This window comes from Nansenia antarctica (assembly GCF_963989245.1).
Source record: "Nansenia antarctica genome assembly, chromosome: 8".
Lineage (NCBI taxonomy): Eukaryota > Metazoa > Chordata > Actinopteri > Argentiniformes > Microstomatidae > Nansenia > Nansenia antarctica.
In genome coordinates, this window is record NC_137678.1 from 8923268 (window position 1) to 8943857 (window position 20590).

Sequence of the window (20590 nt, forward strand, 5' to 3'; positions counted from 1 at the left end):
CAGACACTGACTGTCTTCAGTCTTATAGTTTTGATTGATTGAAAACTTTATTAGAAGATTTGCAGAAGTAGGTACATGAAAGTACATATTACATACAAGGTCAACTAACAGGATAAAAACCCAAGAAAGCCACTGGCTTATTTCAATTGGGGTCCTTGATTCTCAATTCATCGTTACATGTAAGACAGACAAAAACGCTAGTACTATCTACAAGATAATACAGACAAATAACTATTACTATCTACAAGATAAACACACATCCATCATGGGAAGAACAATACAACAAAACATAAGGTATGTACAGCGGGTAGGACAGGTGGGGACATACACCACAGGTGGGGGCGGGGGACAAAACACAAAGTATGTACAGTGGGTAGTTCGGGTCTTTTAATCTGATTTTTGATTTAGAGGGTCCAGTTACGGATTGCAGCCTCCTGTAAATGTTTTTTGAGAGTGGTTTTGAAGGTGGGCAGTGTTTTGCACTCCTTTAAGATTATAGGAAGGGCGTTCCACATTTTTACTGCATAGTTTGCAAACGAGTTTAACCCCTTGTTTGTGGTGCAACGCGGTTGAACGTGGTTCGTGGAGCTTCCTCTGGTGTTGTATGTGTGGACGTTGTTCACTTTTTGGAAGTATGTTGACAGGTACTTGGGTGTCTTTGTGGTGTAGCGTATCTTGAAGACCAGGCCCAGTGCAAGCTGCTGCACTCTGTCAACTACTCGTAGCCAATCAAGGCTCAAAAAATGAGCAGCGGTTAGATGTGTCCTAGGGTTGAGGCCTAGCAGAAGCCTAACCTAGTGACTGACTCTTAGACCAGAAACACCCTAAAACACAGCCTGACAATCACTTGTTTATTTATTGTGGTTGCAGCAGAAAAAAGCAGAGAAAAAAAGCCAAATCTGATATCATTCCACACAGAACTCCAAAAATGGACCGGACAAAATTATTGGTTGGCCTCATCCGTAGTGAAATACACCCCCTCTCTCTCCAACGGTTCCCTGGTACATGTATTCATGTCAGAAGGTGCAGGTCCCCCCTACTGTTCATGACTGGTACTACCATCACTGTCGTGATGCCACCCCCTACTGTTCATGACTGGTACTACCATCACTGTTGTGATGCCACCCCCTACTGTCAATGACTGGTACTACCATCACTGTCGTGATATCACCCCTACTGTTCAAGACTGGTACTACATCACTGTTGTGATGCCACCCCCTACTGTTCATGACTGGTACTACCATCACTGTCGTGATATCACCCCTACTGTTCAAGACTGGTACTACCATCACTGTTGTGATGCCACCCCCTACTGTTCATGACTGGTACTACCATCACTGTCATGATATCACCCCCTACTGTTCATGACTGGTACTACCATCACTGTTGTGATATCACCCCCTACTGTTCAAGACTGGTACTACCATCACTGTCATGATATAACCCCCTACTGTTCATGACTGGTACTACCATCACTGTTGTGATATCACCCCCTACTGTTCAAGACTGGTACTACCATCACTGTCGTGATGCCACCCCCTACTGTTCATGACTGGTACTACCTTCACTGTCATGATGCCACCCCCTACTGTTCATGACTGGTACTACCATCACTGTCGTGATATCACCCCCTACTGTTCATGACTGGTACTACCATCACTGTTGTGATATCACCCCCTACTGTTCATGACTGGTAATACCATCACTGGCATGTGTTATCAGTGACATGGGTCTTTGTTGCTACTGGTGATGAGATCAATGCTCCAGTACTACCCATAGAGGTGAAGGTGTCGCCCTCTAGTGTTCAGAGACAGTTACTGATATTACCATCACTGCAAAGAGAGGCAGGAGAATGGACTGTTATGTATTCTTCCCTGGCTGTTATTACATGCTATATTAAAACACATGAACCCCCTAGACTAACAAGCTCTTCTGCATGGTGCCATCATCATTGATCATTACTAAATTAAACAGATTGAAAGCATCTACAATAATTGACATTTATTAAAATATCTAAATATGATGAAAAGTGTTAAAAACATGATATGAAACAACAATACAGCATATCAAAATAGGAAAATAGGGAAACAACTTAGATGAAGCAACAATATTTCTGAATACAAGAAAAAGCAGAACATCATTGTTTATGCAAAAAAACTAAATTCTCCAAGCAAACTTTAAAATCCATGCATACCTCTGTATAACCCTTACAAAACACTTGAAATATATGTTTGGGGGGGATTCAAAAGACAACAAAATGCGATGGGGCTGGAGAAATGTAACCACTCTCAGATTCAGAGACGGAGCTATGGATGTAATAACCGACCATCCATGAGATCAACATGATAGTTTCAACCATGTTTTGAAGCTATACAGTGTTTGTTAACAATGACATTGTTTATAACAAGTAAAACAATACATTTATAACCCTATATTACAATTTTAATTTGGCTTCTGTTGAAGTCAATTCATGAGGCATTTCTAAGTTGTTTTCCTCAAGAGTCAATGACTATACTGTATATCATTAATTTAACTTAATTAATGAATTAAGTTGAGTCCCACAATGGATATACCAATCCCAGATTGCCTCTTTAAAGCTGAGCTAAAATATCTTCATGTCTTGTTGCTAGACGTACAGTTAAAATCTGACATCATGATGACATCATTGCTTCCATTCTCTTCATCAGGCTGAGCTGTTCAACACAGAAATAAAATAACATGATTTTATATAATTACTGATATGGAATAAAATGTGATATTCAATGAAATGCTGTTTCTTTTAGGCCTGGACTACACGTATATGGATATGTTTCTAAACGCACATTTTCTTGTACAATTGAGCCTCTCAACCATACGAACACAACGTTTTCACTCACATAAACATAGATTTCTCTAAACGGATAAAAAAGTGAAGAAATAAAAAAATATCAGATTGAGTGGATCAGTGTGGTTATGTTAAACGGAGCTGGTGTTGATGCAATGGCGTCAAGCGTCAAGCCGTTCACACATACGCATTGAAGCAAAACAGTTGTCAACAGCAACAATGGCTCAACTTCATCGCCGGTCCACACAAAATAATCCGTTTTTGCTTTCTTCTTGGTCGGCATAACTTGCTCTGTTTTGTACTCTTTTCTATTCTTTTCTGTCTGTTTCAAAGAGTTTGGTCTGTTTACGTTTTGAGTCACTGCCGCCGTTTGATTACAACTGACTGCGCATGTCCGTAACGTTCTTCTACGGTATTTGACAGATCGTGTTCAGTTTTGGCTCTTCGTGTGGACAGAGTTTTTTTTTTAAACGATGACAAAAATATCTGCTTAAAAAAATACATACCCAGCCATCACCTTGTCTTGAGATGTCTTAAGATGTCTTAATTAACCACATTTTGTCTGTCAAGATGTCTTAAGTCGTCTCGAGACAAGGTGATGGCTGGGTATGTGAATGAATGAATGAATGAATGAATGAATGAATGAATGGTCTTTATTGTCATTGCTATAGTACAGGTACCAAACAACGAAATTTAGGAGGGGTGGCTCCCCTGGTGTTAGGAAAGAAAAAAACACTTTAAAAAAACACAAGAAGGGAAGGAGCTGGTTTACATAAATAAAGGCTATGTACACTATCCACTATACTATACTGTACAGATAGACGACTAGGGTTGTCATATTGCACATAGTGTTATTGCACATTTATTTAAAGTGTCGCAGTTTGCAGGCTTGAAATGTACATATTTGTGCCTCAGCACTACACCTGATTTTTTCAGTCCAGCAGCTGCCATCAATCCGTCCAGACTGTCCAGGGCCCAGAACCTAGGTCTTTGCTGTGTTCAGGGCCTGGACGGCCCTGGGGTAGAAGCTGTTCTTCAGTCTCCATCCAGTAGAGCTCCCCTCCACCTCACAGCTCACTGAGACAGACTCACCCTGAAAGAACTGAGATATGTTGGGACTGACGGACAGAGAGGCTGGAGGAGAGAGGCCTGGGAGAGAGAGAGAGAGTGAAAAAGACAGTGAGGGAAAGAAAGAGTGAGGGAGAGAAAGAGAGAGAGAGAGAGAGAGAGGGAAACATAGAGAGAGAGGGAGAGACACAAAGGCAAAGAGAGTGAGAGAGACAGAGAGAGGGGTGTCAGACTGAGACAGGGTCATAGGTCAGAGTTGAAACTGCTTCAGTAACTCACCTGCTACCCAGAGGAGCTCATGATAGCTGTAGTCTGTATAAACGACTGGGTCTCCTCTCCCAGCTCTACATGAATACAGCCCTGTGTGATTCAGACCAACAGAGCTGATGGAGTAGGAGCCTCCAGCCCCACGCTCGTTGTCTGGTAGCAGTTCTGGGGAGTAAAGCCGTCCATCGTACACATCTCTGTACCAGTAGAATCTGAAGCCTGAAGACGCCTCTCTGTTCCGGTACGCTCTAAAGCCTAACGATCCTTCAACCTGACAGCTCAGAGTCACTGAGTCTCCAACATTCAGCCACCATGGAGACACACTCAGGTCAGCAGAGGGTTTCCCTGTAAGAGAACAGGTGTGAAAGTGTGAAATTGTAAAATACAAGAACACAAATGCTGTCTTTCACAAATCTATTATGATTTGTATTGTTTTTACTCTTGCTCTGATAAACGGAGGTACACAACAATAAAGTGCTTTTGGTTTTCAATGAGAACAGTTTCTGAATGAGACTAAAAGACACCAAACTACTGTAGAACTGAGAATAGCTTACGAGCCACTGTGATGTTGACAGCATCGCTGTATTCTCCTGACCCAGACTCACACCAGAGCACACCACTCTGAAAGTAGGTGGATACAGAGGGGATGGTGCAGGTGGGTCCAGTTGATGATTCATCAGAGGGACACTCTGACAGGTGGTGAACTCCTGTGGACCATATCACTTTCCATCCAGTAGAGTTCCCCTCCACCTCACAGCTCACTGAGACAGACTCACCCTCAAAGAACTGAGATGTGTTGTGACTGATGGTCAGAGAGGCTGGAGGAGAGAGACCTGGGAGAGAGAGAGAGAGAGAGAGAGAGAGAGAGAGAGAGAGAGTTAGAGAGAGGTAGAAAGAGACAGTAAGGGGGGGAGGGAGACAGTGAGAGAGAGGGGGAGACAGAGAGAGAGAAAAAACAAGAGGGAGGGAGGGGGGAGAGAAATAGAGGGATAGAAAGAGAGAGAGAGAGAGAGAGAGAGAGAAGGAGAGAGGGGGGGAAAGAGGGAGAGAGGGGGGGAAGTGGGAGAGAGAGGGATAGAGAGAGAAGGAAGGGGAGGGACGGAGGGTGAGCGAGAGTGAGGGAGAGAGACAGACAGACAGAAAAAAAGGGGGGGGGAGAAAGAGAGAGGGGGAGGAAAGTAGAAGGGGAGAAAGAGAGAGAGAAAGAGAGTGAGAGAGAGAGGGGGGGGGAAGAGAGAGACACATAAAGACTGAGAGAAAATGACAGAGGAGGTTCAAAGTTCAGACTGAAACAGGTTCATATTTCAGTACAGTAACTCACCTGCTACCCAGAGGAGATGATCGGTGTAGGATGTATAATAGACTGGGGCTCCTCTCGCAGCTCTACATGAATACAGCCCTGAGTGATTCACACCTACAGAGCTGATGGAGTAGTGGCCTCCAGCCCCACCCTCACTGTCTGGTAGCAGCTCTCTGGTGTAACGATTTCCTCCATTGTGAAGCTGTACATCAACTCTGTACCAGTAGAATCTCCAGTCTGTAGATGAGTCTCTTACTTCACAGGTCAGAGTCACTGAGTCTCCAACATTCAGCCACCATGAAGGAGACATACGCAGGAAAGCACTGGGCTTATCTGTAAGACAACAGGTGTGACATTTTAAAATGCAAGAACACAAACCTTGTCTTTCACAAATCTATTATCATTTTTATCGTTTTTACTCTTGCTTTGATAAACGGAAGAACATTTTCTTAATGAGACTAAGAGACACCAAACTACTGTAGAACTGAGAATAACTTACGAGTCACTGTGATGTTGACAGCTTTGCTGTACTCTGACCCAGACCCTGACCCAGACTCACACCAGTACATTCCACTGTGTTTCCTGGATACAAATTTGATGGGGCATGTGGGTCCAGCGGGACACTTATGCCAGAAGTATTCCTTTGTGAGACTATTCACTCTCCATCCAGTAGAGTTCCCCTCCACCTCACAGCTCACTGAGACAGACTCAGCCTCAAATAACTGAGATCTGTTGGCACTGATGGTAAGAGAGTCTGGAAGAGAGTGACCTGGGAGAGAGAGAAAGAGAAAGAGTGAGAGGGGGAGAGAGAGGGGCAGAGAGACAGGAAGAGAGAGAGAGAGGGGGAGAGACAGAGAAAGAGAGAGAGAGGGGTAGAGACACAAAGTCAGAGAGAGAGACAGGGGAGCGACAAAGTTCAGACTGAGACAGGATCATAGTTCAGAATTGAAACAGTGCTTCAGTAACTCACCTGCTACCCAGAGAAACTGATCAAAGCTGCCTTCTGTATAAACGACTGGGTTTCCTCTCCCAGCTTTACATGAATACTCCCCTGTGTGATTCAGACCAACAGGGCTGATGGAGTAGGAGCCTCCAGCCCCACGCTCGCTGTCTGGTAGCAGCTCTGGGATGTAATAACGCTGTCCTCTGTTCACACTTCTGTACCAGTAGAATCTCCAGCCAGTAGACGAGTCTCTAACCTCACAGCTCAGAGTCACTGAGTCTCCGACATTCAGCCACCATGGAGACACACCAGGAGACACACTCAGGACAGGACGTGTCTCTGAAAGAGTACAGGTGTGAAAGTGTGACATTGTAAAGTGCAAGAACTCAAACGCTGTCTTTCACAAATCTTTTTCTTTGATAAACAGAGGTACAACAATACACTGTTTAGGGTGTCACAAAGGCTGGCTTCTCCTTTGCCGTGTTCTTATTGTCTTGATTTTCTAGGAAGAAAGGGAGGGCCAAAATCCCCAATAACCTTCATCCCTCTTCCTCTTCCTCTTCCTCACTGTACCATACCACACCCCTTGTTACTAATTGGTTAAACTTACCCAAAGGCGGGTTCATTATCTGGTTATAAAATACCTGTGTAAGGATCTGTTCAAGACTTTTCAGAGAACCTTTCACTGTCAAGAGAGATCCTGACACGCTTGTAAACTGTTCTCCTCTTGCAAGAGTATATTAAAAATACCTTTTCCTATGCAATTTGAAATGAAGCAGACTGCCTTTTGATTTTATATTTAGATACGTAAATAATTCTATAACAGAAGGTAAGAGCAAACTCAGCCCCAGGACCGATCGGAGTACCTTACAAGGTACACAAGAACTGTCCAAGGCTAGCCCACAAGCTCTGGAGGATCCTGAAGGTGATCTGGAGGAGGGGAAAGGCAGCTCACCAGTGGAGGTATCTGGAAGGGGTGTGGATTCCAAAGGAGGAGGAGTCGAAGAACATGGATCAGTTCAGAACCATCTCGCTGCTCAGTGTTGAGGGAAAGATATTCTTCAACATTGTTTCCAGGCACCTGACAGACTACCTCCTGAGGAACTCCTACATCGATACACCAGTCCAGAAAGGAGGGATCCCGAAGGTACCGGGGTGTCTGGAGCACACATGGGGGTCACCCAGCTGTTCAGGGAAGCCCGGGAGAATACAGGGGACCTGGTTGTGCTGTGGCTGGACCTCGCAAACGCCTATGGTCCATACCTCACAAGGTGGTCAAAGAGGCACTGAACCGGCACCATATCCCAGGCAAGTTCAGGGATGTAATTTTCGAATACTACAACAACTTCAGTCTGCGAGTCTCTGCTGGATCTACAACTTCAGAGTGGCACAAGCTGGAGAAGGGAATCATAGAGCCGTGGGGGAGGTAGTGCTACCTGGACATGCTGGGGTTTGATCAACCTCAGTTGGGTCGCCTGGGGGAGGGCGTCTAACAGCCGAAAGACCCGGAACTCCCAATGAGCCCAGGTTCTATTACTGATGATGTGTCCAGGTGCATCACAAGATAATGTATTTCATAAGCTTTTAGTTAAGTATTGCCTTAAGAATTAGCCTAATTACATAAAAGGAATTCATCTGTATATGTAGGCCTATATGAGACCTGGGGCCTCATTTATAGAAAGTACTCAGATCAAATCTTGATCTTACCCGTGTCGTACGTAGAAAACCACGTCCACGTAGTGATTCATACAATTTCAACTTGAGTCAATTTGACCGTGGAAACGATCGTAGCTCTACGTCGGGTATTGACCTTGCGTACGCACATTACCTACTGGTTATGCGGAGTAATTACAGGCATGTGAGACGCACTGCCTATACTGTAATTCATGCGAAGTGAACGTGACTCGTAATAAAATTAACGATGTTGTTATCAGCCGAGAAAATGAGTTTAATTCAAGATTTAAAGGGAACTGATGTTCATGATTGTATTTCAGTCTTACTTTATATTCCTCCAGAGCTGTCAAGACAACGCCATCTCCCCTTCAACATGCCTAATGCGCTTAATTATACTGGATTTTTCTCCGGTGTCTCCGGTGTCTGGGAGTGAACAGCCATATATTCAATGTCACCTGATAAGAATAAGACCATTATATTATTACAGTATAAGCATTTGCTGGTTAGTTGTCATCAGTACTCAAGTTGAGGGGGGATGGCATCCCCCCTGAAATAAAAACGGTAAAAATCATCCCCCTTCTAAAACTGCCATCCCCCCTTTCCATCCGTTTTGTAATTTTATCAATGAAAGTGGTTTTACTGCCATTTCCACATTTAGTTGTGCGCATATTGAGTAAAATACTGTGGGCGAGGGGGGGCACGCACTGACATTTTTACCAAGTCACTGACACTGAAGTCAATGACGCTGTGGGGATACTAAACTTGTCCTCATATGATAAAATCCACCACCCCCCCTGATTTTCTTTTACAACTTGGGTACTGGTTGTCATGATCAAACGTTACAAATGCAACTTACCGAGAAGCCACCCTTCTCTCCCCTCTCCCGCTCACTTGGCTTAATTCAGCCGCTATAATTTAGCCGCTATCACAGGGTGTAAATACAAAGCTCATTCTCAAGTATATTTTGTATTTATAGACTTTAGTATGTACGCAATTTCAAACAAGCGCAGCCCATTTTATAAATAATGCTTACGTCCGTTTAGAAAAATGTGCTTAGGTGCGAGTCAAAGATGACGTTCAAGTACTATTTTTTTTATAAATGAGGCCCCTGTAGGGTCTAATTGTATCCACTATATTTTTCCTCACCTAGATCCCAGACTCAACTGAAACAAGAACTCAAAAGCAGCAACCTGATGCAGAGAATCAGAAGTCAACTATTCCAGGAGTGTTTTCCTTTTTCCGGCTGCAGAGTTATCGGTTTGACCACCGTGACACCGGTGGGGCGAGATTGGGTCTATGTTTAATATAACAGATATAAAGAGCTTACCTTTATCAATAATGTTCATCAATGTCACAAACGATTCATTAGATTCCATTGTAAACGTCCATGTATTTTTTTCCGTCGGCCGGTAAATAGAGTGCGAGTCACAAGCCCTTTTTGACAGACACTTCACATAGCAAAACCAAGCATGCTTGGTTTCAACCCCCGAATTTCCATATCATTGGTCCTCGGAAGTCATTTTTTCCGCCTCTGCTCGATTCTATCGGCTCTGACGATTCAAATGAGTGGACGAGTGAGTCATGACATTCTGACCATTGGTTTTGGGAGTAATTTGACTGCGTAATTTGACCTTGTGTGAAAAAGAGGCGGGTGCGCCATAGGGGCGCACAGACAAGCGCGCAGCAGGGCCCTGCTTGGTGGAAACAGAGTCTAAACAGTTGGATTTGGGTGCAATTTATACCTATAGTAATATGTCAATGAAATATAATCAATTTTACAGTCTTGATACAAGAGAAAGTCTGATACACTGATGGTGACAAAATGTCTCCAAATGGCACAATTTGGTTTTCCGCCTAAACATACCTGTACTAAAACAGGTACAAAGTTGCACTGGTTCACATTACTAGCATCTAATTTGGCACAAGTACTCATCAGACCCTGAAGTACTGATTCCTAGATGATTTGGGCTTATTCAGTCAGGTTTCCAAGCTGATATTCACTCTAAAAGCAGTTTTCTTTTTAGGCGGAGAGTGAATTTGAGATTTTTCACAATGTTCTAGCTCTATTTACTCTGACACAGTAACATATATTTTGATTCTGACACTTCTACAGTCACCCCACAGGTGTATTTCTGTAACTTTATCAGCAATGAAATGGAACAATTCCTGCTTGTTGTTTTCATCCCGTAGGAAGCCACTCTCAGGCAAAACTCCGTCAAACTGGCAAAGCTTCCTACGGGATGAAAACAACAAGCAGGAATTGTTCCATTTCATTGCTGATAAAGTTACAGAAATGAAAACAGCCAATATAGTCATTGTGACGAAGGGGGAAGATGCTGTTAGCAACCAAGCTGCTATCCTGGATGCAGTAGCCCCGTGTAGTCATGAAGAGGCAGACACGCCTATTTTCCTTCATGCCCAGCATGCAGTGAGACAAGGACACAAATCCCTGATGATCGATGCCAATGACACAGACATTGTAATCATAGCCACTTCTGTTATGCCCTCTTTGATGCAACTTGGCCTTGAGAAAATGTGGGTGACTTTTGGCAAAGGAGAGAAGACAAGATGGATCCCAATATATGAGGTGGTTTCAGCCATAGGACCGGAGAAAACATGTGGTATCCTCTTTTTCCATGCCTTCAGTGGTTGTGACATTGTGTCATCCTTCCATGGCAATTCAAAGAAGTCTGCCTGGAAAACATGGGACGTGTGTGATGAGGTCTCAAACACATTTGCAACACTCAGCGAATGTCCCTCTGCAGTGGAGGATAGTGACCTGCAAGCTTTGGAGAGATGTGTTGTACTAATGTATGACAGGTCCAGCGATGTCACAACTGTGAACGAGGCCAGGCTTGATCTCTTTGCCAGAAAGCAAAGACAGTATGACTTGATCCCACCAACTCAAGCAGCACCCATTGAAGCGACAACCAAAAATGCCGAGCCCATCTGACTGGGGATGGGTGGAACAGGACGAGGAGTAGAAAGTCTTCTGGACTCCACTTCCAGCTATTGCGGAGAGTTGTTGGGAGTTGACAAAATGTGGGTGCACCAAGGCATGTATTGGAAGGTGTAAGTGCTTCCGATATGGACTCAGTTGCACATGCCTATGTAGTTGCCCCTGCTAGAACCTATTTGCTATTTGAGTTATTCCCCGTTGTCCTCTGTGTTTTCAGGTGTAGGCCTATGGCTCGGCTTCCCCTCGAAATGTTTAGTTGTTGTTTTGGAGCACTGTGGGTGGTTTCTTGTCAAATGACCCTTTGAGATGGCTCATGGCAATGTTCATGCTTGTATCACCAACTAAATGATTTCTTAAGCCTAACTGCTCCACTAAGGTGACGGCCATCTTGAAAAATTGCCGCCATCTTGAAATTTCAAGTAGCTGTGGGTGGCTTATTGTCATGTGACCCACAGAGACTGCTCATGCCAATTTTCATGCTTGTATCACCAAATGAACCATTATATCACTTAACTGCTCCACTAAGGTGTCGGACATATTGAAAAATGGCCGCCATCTTGACATTTCAAATGTCTCGGACAATTTTCTTGTCAAGTGACCCATGGAGACTGCTCATGCCAATTTTCACGCTTGTATCACAAATTGAAAGATTGTAGCACTTAGCCGCTCCACTACTAAGAGCCCTAGTTGTTGCGATCCCTCAACCGAATAAGCCTGAAGGGGACCCTAAGAGTTACCGTCCCATCTCTCTGTTATGCATCCCCTTCAAGATCCTCGAGCGTCTCATCTACGCCCGCATCGAACCAATTGTCGGCCCGCTGCTCCCACGTGAGCAGGCCGGGTTCCGACGCGGGAGGTCGACCGTAGATCAAGTCACCCTTATGACTCAAGACATCGAGGATTACTTTTCGGCAAAAAAGAAGGCCGGGGCCATCTTTATAGACACCGTATGGCATCGCGGCCTCCCCTGCAAGCTGCTCCGCCTGCTGCCGAACAGGCACATGGTCAGAATGATCATGGAGCTCATCCGTAACCGCAGCTTTACCCTCACCACTGGTTGCGGACAGCTAAGCAGGCTTCGACGCCTTAAGAACGGCGTCCCTCAGGGATCAGTCCTGGCCCCCCTCCTCTATAATATCTACACCTATGACCTGCCCAACACACTCTCGCGGAAGTACGCTTACGCAGACGACCTCGCAGTGGTGTACTCTGCTGGAAATTGGCAGTCTGTGGAGGGGATTCTGAGCCAGGACATGCAGACACTAGTGGCATACTTCCGGAAATGGAGATTGAAGCTTAGCGAGGCAAAGACGGTGTCGGCTGCCTTCCACCTTTACAACAGGGAGGCTAAACGTGAGCTTAGAGTACACCTAGATGGAACTCCCCTGCCATGTTCCGCACGGCAGCCCTAGCCCTCGTTTATTCAACTAGTGAATACTGCGCCCCAGTATGGTGTCGCAGTGCCCACACCCGCCTCATCGAAGCCTTGCGCATTGTGACAGGATGCCTGCGTCCTACCCGCGTGGACAACCTTCCCATCCTATCCAGCCCGCAGGCCTCCGCCGCATGGGAGCCACAGCACGTCTCGCCTGCCGGGCCGTGGAGCTTAATAACCATCTGCTCCATGATAGGCTCACTATAACAGCGGAGCCCTCCCGGCGTCTCAAGTCGAGACACCCATTTGTGCCTGCCGCACAGGATCTCAGGCAGCAATGCAGAGATCTTAACATCAGTGCGGCAGGATGGGCGGATTATATGTGGCGCGCGGAGTGGGAGGCATACACCTCCAAACTCCGCGACCACATCCCAGTCGCCGGCCCTGAGCCCCTCGGGATGGACTTGCCAAGGCTATCCTGGGTGAGGCTCAATCGTCTCCGGACCGGCGTCGGGCGTTTCCGCTCATCAATGAACAGATGGGGCTTGGCCCCAAATGCGTCGTGCGAGTTTGGCGCAGAGGACCAAACCGCAGACCATGTTATCCTGGATTGCCCGGTGTACCACCCACCCAACGGGATGCATGGTCTGTCGGTATTAGAGGACGAGACGATGACGTGGCTTCTGGAGGGGTGTCCAGAAATAGCCCGGGTGAGCCCCTCAACCAGGTCTCGGGGGTGGTAAAAGGGTAGCCCCTCAACCAGGTCTCGGGGTGGTAAAAGCAGTGGCGGCTGGTGCAATTTTTTTTGGGTGGGGCACAGCAGTGTGTTGTGGGGATCTTCTTTCGCGCGCGCAGCGCGCGCGATTTTTTCCGCGTGCACGCGCATAAAACATCGTGTTTTATACGCGTGCACGCGCATAAAACACGCACTGGCGTTACAACCATTGTATAATTTCAACTTTCACCCTTAAAATGACCGTGTGGCCATGGAGAAGTTACCCTGTCAACTACAGACACTGAGGTGGAAGAGTGACCGGTCTATGGACGTCGGTACGGTCCAATACCCAGTGTCAGACAAGGAGGAAGTCTAGTCAACAAGGCTAGTACAGGCCTCACAGCTACACTCAGGTTAATAAAGGTAGCAGATGAATATGTGTACTATGTGTCTGTGTGACATGGCTACATCAATGAGCAGAGATGAATGCTGCAGTCAGTAGTACAGTACTATCTATTTCATAGACACATGATGGATGATGATGGAGAGTGATGGTGGTCAACACATTCAATGATGTATCACAACCAGACCATGTCAGAAACACAACCAGACCATGTCTGTAACACAACCAGACCATGTCAGAAACACAACAATGCATCAGCTGAGTTAAAGAAAACCAACTCTTACCTTTGATGACAGAACATGAGCCGTGTTTACCCGTACCTCCGCCTTGCCCCGCGCATATTGCTATGAATAGTTCGAAGATAGGTGCTTGCACGTTAGGTGCGAGGCTGCTTGGTTAACCCATTAGCGGGAACATTATTAGTTGCACAAAATAGGCTGATTTAATTGACCATGAACATCAGAGACAGACATTACGAATGTTCATTTAAAATACTCCGGAAGCCCGAAGTCCGGAAAACCGGAAGTCGGGAGTCCTCAGCATAATGCATTGTCTGCAATACAACCGGAGATTTCTTGGCCAGGGCGCACAAATGTGCGCCCTGGCCAAGAAATAGAGACAGCCAATTGGAGCGCTGCTACAGCTCACGTGTAAGCGAAAACTATTCGTCCTGGCATAGACTTGCATTGACACGGCGCCCCGCGTTCTCCCCCTACGTATTTTAACAGTGAGTTTTACACACACACACACACACAGATAAAAATGTTTATTGTATTGGAGGATTTTTAATGAATGCTGATAGGCGCCGACAGAATATCAGCCGCATTTTGTGAATAAACAATGTTTATTTAAAAAAAAAACTTTTACAAATCGCAACCAGGAAGTGAAGGTGGGGGCGGCGCCCCAGCGCCCTCTATCGGCCAGCCGCCACTGGGTAAAAGGGTAGCCCCTCAACCAGGTCTCGGGGGGGTAAAAGGGTAGCCCCTCAACCAGGTCTCGGGGGGGTAAAAGGGTAGCCCCTCAACCAGGTCTCGGGGTGGTAAAAGGGTAGCCCCTCAACCAGGTCTCGGGGTGGTAAAAGGGTAGCCCCTCGGCCCTGAGCCTGGTGGAGTGGAGAGGAAAACAACAACCCATACGCCAAAGAAGAAGAATACAGTATCAGTTACTTGCTTTGAGACTGTGACCCTTCTAATTGTTAAAGCTTTGCTTTACCACTTTTTGTTTTTCATTTACACAGTGACTTAAACCAAAACAACACAGTGAAAATCAAACTTGAACAACTGTTAAAAGTGTAAAAGACATTGTAAACTGTAATGCAGCAGTAGGAAACATTTTTGATACGAAATTCACATTTTAAATGTTCTTGTTAATCAGTCTGCCAACAATATCAACAGTAATTATGATTCCACATCAAACCAAACCAAATAGACCAACAGATCTGCAATTTTATTCCAACCACAACATAAACAAAAATGTTCAGCAAAGAGCTACAGTATGTACAGTTGGGGAAATAAGTATTGAACACATCAACGTTTTGTCCAGTAAATGTATTTCCAATGAGTCTATTCAAGTGAAACTCAAACAATCTAGACAAAAAATCAAAACATTAAAAACCATACGTAAATAAAGTTATGTGGAATAAAGTGGAATGAAACAGGAAAAAGGTATTTAAGTAAACTTTTTTTAAAGACTTTAAGTAAAGCAACATTCCACACTTCTATCTGTGCAATATCCTTATCTTAGTAGTAGTGAGGACAGCACAGCAGCATCACATGGATGAGAGAGAGGCTAGCCTCTTCTTATCCACCTAATATTTCTGGTTTTCTGCTCGAAATGACATGCCCACAGTGAATATAGAATATCTCCACAATCACAAGGGCCTTCATAATGATATTGTTATCAAATGAAAGCTAACACCTGTGTAGTGGCTGTAGAAGTGTCAGAATCAAAATCTATGTTACTGTGTCAGAGCAAATAGAGCTAGAACATTATAAAACATCTCAAATTCAGTCTCCGCCTAAAAAAACAACAGCTTTTACAGTGAATATCACCTTGGAAACCTGATAACCAAGCCCAAATCATCTAGGAATCAGTACTCCAGGGTCTTATTAGTACTTGTGCCAAAGTTGATGCTAGTAATGTGAGCAAATGCAACTTTGTACCTGTTTTAGTACAGGTATGTTTAGGCGGACACCTATATGTTTAGGCCATTTGGAGATATTTTGGCACCATCTTTGACCTTTGACCTTTCTCATGTATCAGATTTTTTTTTTTTTTTTTTTTTTTTGGGTTGGCCGACCAATGGTATGGAAATTTGGCGTTGAAACCGGACATGACACATTCTCCAGTTGGAGAAAACTGGATGTGACTTAGGCCGTGTTTACCGTCTCAGGAAAAAAAATGTGGCATCGTATAGCATGCAAAATTGTGAAAAAAATGTGATATCGATGAAGAGAATTGATCGAGGTAAACTCTTTATATCACTTCGGATGCCCATCTGGGTCCGTGGATAAGAAGAGGTTTTTAAGGGACAGATATCCAGCTACGATAAGGATATTACAATAAAACTAGACTAAAACTAAGGAGGATGAAAATGACTAAATTACTTAATGTTACTAAAAACTAATGTGTATTTTTGTCTAAATGAAAAAAAAAATGCTGCCAAAATTAACGCGTGTTGGAATGGAATGGACTTTATTTGTCATTGCTACAGTACAGGTACCAAACAACGAAATTTAGGAGGGGAGGCTCCCCTGGTGTTTAGGAAAGGAAAAAGAAAACACATTTTAGAAAAAGCATAGATGCATAAAATCACAAGAAGGTAAGGAGCTGGTTTACATCAATAAAGGCTATGTACACAATCCACTGTACTATACTGCACAGATAGTCAACTAGGGTTGTCATATTGCACAAAAAGTCTTTTTTTCACATTATTTTAAAGTGTCACAGTTTGCAGGCTTGAAAATGTACATGTTTGTGCCTCAGCACTAGCTGCCATACAATCCGTCCGGACTGTCCTGGGCCCAGAACTTAGGCCTTTTCTGTGTTCAGGGCCTTGACGGTGTGACGACGTGTTGCGTCCCCTAATACATCTACAGGGTAAGTACTGAAGTTGGAGCTGGGAAAATGTGACACGGTTTCATTAAAAGCAATTGTAATTAATTAATTAATTAATTTCGCAATTGTGAAAGCTCGCAATCAAGCCAAACATTGTCTTGTTGTGAAAAAATGTGTTTTCGGGTTTTTGGCATAGGACGTCAATTGAAGCGATGAAGAACCCACTCGATATCATATCCAACAGTTTTACATTCACTAAATACCTACATTTAGTTATCAAAGTCGGGTGGGGGGTATTAGTGTGGCAGTGTGTGTAGCCACTAGGGCTGGGCAAACGATCAACATTACTTTTTCGATAATCACAAGAATTAACGATCAATTATCGATTAATTGATAAGCTTTTTTTTCATTAAAACAACGCCTAGGGCAGAAATAACAAGCATGTTTTCCTTGGGGAAAAAACTTTATTCTAGATTTCTATGCGCCTGGTTATGGAACGTCACGATGGAATAGGATATGCTGGCTCGACTATTTGCATGAGCGCACGAAATCCTCTACCCTCGACAAAACTGAGCGGCAGAATATCTGTTTTGATTAATTTGCAGATGGCCATCGTTACTTTCTCTTCTCAATGTGCATCACACCTCCCGCGTATTAGATGAGACGTGATGGAGGGCTGAGAAGGTAGCGAAGGAGCAATCAGGGTCGGATGTACTGTTTGCAGGTGGTATTTCATCAGGGTCGTCGTCGTGTTGTATTTATATGTCACTGCGCAGTGTTTGCAATGAGCGGCGTAACTTGTTGCATCATGCCGTACTGCGTTGCGAAATTCAATGCGAAGGCAAATGCAAAGTTCATTTCTCACACATAACATGGACAAACTAATTTCCACTCAATTTATTAATGATTATCGAGCAAAATATTTTGTGATCGACCAAGATCCTTATCAATCAATTATCGATCGTCGATCATTGATGCCCACCCCTAGTAGCCACGCCCACCCCAGCTGTATGTAAGGAGCCATGTGTGTGGACCTGTTTGTTGACAAGTTTACAAGATGGAGGCTGAAGCTCTCGCTAATGCTATCAACAGAATTTCATAAGCAGGCAGAAATATCGACAGTGGGCAATTAATGAACTCCTTAATATTGGACTATACATAACGGGAACTCCGAACTGGAACTCCGAACTCCAAATCTGACGATGACGAAGAAGACAACGGAATGTCAGACATTGAATTGCCACTATTCATGGGACAGTCGTCTGCAGACAGAACTTCTGCTGTGTTCTTGGGTAAGTTTTAGTGAGTTACATGTGTTGTTTACTAGGATTTTGTGTTGTTTACTTAGGATAGCCAAACAGTTATTTGTTGTTTTGTGAGTAAGGTAGCTAGCCTTTGTTAGCATCAGTTATCAAACCACTGAAACTGTGCTCACCACAATTATGCCACCCCTCTACAAAACTAATAGGAGTTGGTGGGAGGAAGAAATAGGTTGTTAAAGATAAAACATAATTAATAAATACATTTGTTGCAGACCTACTAAACATGCAACATACTGTAATATGTTTCATGCACCATTTTAGTGTGTTTGTGTGTAGCTTTGTCAGAGACAAAGAGGTGACAGGTTCTGAGAGATGACACCTTGATGTGAGTCACCAGCACTTCAGGTATTTGTCAATGTCATTGTATAAGCAATTCTATTTTATGAAGATAGTAGTAGGCTATTTCGTAAAAGTGGTGTTGGTAACATCGAAGTCCCACTAGATGCTTTATGGACTATAATGATAAATGCATACACACGGACACAATTATTATTTTTTACCATTCTATTATTGTATTATTTGCCTAATTTTTTCCATTGCCATGAATTTTACTCTCTTGTACTTGTAATGTGATGTAATAAACTTTTGGCACACATGGCAATAAAAAAATCATGAATCTTGAATTATTATTATTATTATGATTATTATTGTTATTATGATTATTTTGCAATTTAAACATGTTTGTTACCTGAGGGTTAGCTGACAACCCCACTGACAGATGACAGGTAGATAATGACAGGTAGTGTAATGGGGGAGTGGTTGTCTTGAGGGAGTGATTAGGGTGGAGTTAGCCAGCTATTGTTTCCACCCATTACCTCTGTGAAAAAACTCAGTGAAGACTTTGAGCTTGGTTTTCTCAAAATTGTCATTTGGGGGGTATCACCATTAAAATATCCATGACTTCTTCAACTTGTTTCAGATTTTAATGTATGACACATCATTTTAAAGCTTACAATCTACCCTTTCATAATCTGGAAACAACAGAAAAAAGATTTTGCCCTACTTGCGGACTTTTTAACCATGCCCTGTCACATATGATAACTGATCATAACAAGTCATAACTTGATGTAAGATCGACTCACCTTCATATTGAGTGTATCCAGAGTAGATGTAAGCACTCATCACTGAAACACACAGAGAGAAACTCATAACACTCACAACATTATAAATATCACTCAAGATTACACTCACATGAACACACACACACACACACACACACACACACACACACACACACACACACACACAGATTACAATCACATGATATGCATACATCTCTGTAATTGCATTGTACAAATAAATGCCTGGATGACACAAAACGTCCTTCAACTAAACAAAACAGGACAAAACAGAGATAATTGTATTCGGTGCACCTGACAAAAGATCGAAAGTCAGTGCAAAACTTGATTCTCTCTCTCTTCAAACAAAAAAACAGGTCCAACATCTTTGTGTAATTCTAATCTCTCACACCGTATCAGCCAGGATAGTGGTTGAAGACAGATGCCATATCAAACGTGTCATTTTACACTGCGATCTCACGCGCCGTATTGCGCAAGATAGCGGCTAAACACAGACGCAGTACCAGCAAATTCTCACATGCCATTTCAGGAAGAGCAGCTCTTGAATACAGTTGCAGTAATAACACTTTTATCTATATCTTTTTATTCATTGTCTTATTAAGTTATTAAATGTTTATCTATGTATTTTCTATATATACTGTATATATGCATTTTTACTTTTATTTAAAAAATGTTCTTACTATCCTTCTTTTTCTGTTTGTTTTAATGCTATATGTAAAGCACGTTAAATTGCCCCTGTTGTGTGAAATGTGCTATACAAATAAATGTGCCTTACAGTCACTTCCTAGTAGCGAGAGTGAGACGGAGAGAGAGAGATGTGTGTGTGTGGTCAGCTCTCCTCTCATCAACTCTGCCCTTCCCTTCCCTCCCCTCTCCCCTCCTCTCCCCTCCTCTCCTCTCCTCTACTCTCCTCTACTCTCCCCTTCCCTCCCCTCTCCCCTCCTCTACTCTCCCCTTCCCTCCCCTCTCCATCCCTCTCCTCTCCTCTCCTCTACTCTCCCCTTCCCTCCCCTCTCCATCCCTCTCCTCCCCTCTCCTCTCCTCTCCTCTCCCCTTTCCTCCACTCCCTTCTCCTCTCCTCTCATCTCATCTCCTTTTCCCTCCCCTCTCCATTCCCCTCCTCTTCTCTCCTCTCCTCTCCTCTCCATTCCTCTGCTCCCCTCTCCTCTCCTCTCCTCTCCTTTCCCCTCCTCTCCTCTCCTCTACAACAAGACACCAAACACATTTCACACACACACACACACACACACACACACATTGATATGGAGTGATGTTGTAATCACTATTCTGGAATGTTGGTTTTCGGTACTCATGTTACCGTCACGTGACCTGATGTTTACCAGATGTACTTAATAAATAAATAAACTGTAAAGAAAACCCTCTAAATGTATAATATGTGTCATGTATCATATCATGTAAGTCTCACTGAGTCCTTTGTGCCTTGTGTCGCCTCTATGCTGGACTGACCCAGATTCATCTGGTTCTAATGAATATGTTTCAATTGAGTATCCAAATGTTTCTTCAATATCAAAATCATCATAATTTCACACACACACAAACACACATACCGTATACACAAACCAAAAAAATGTTAACGCATACAC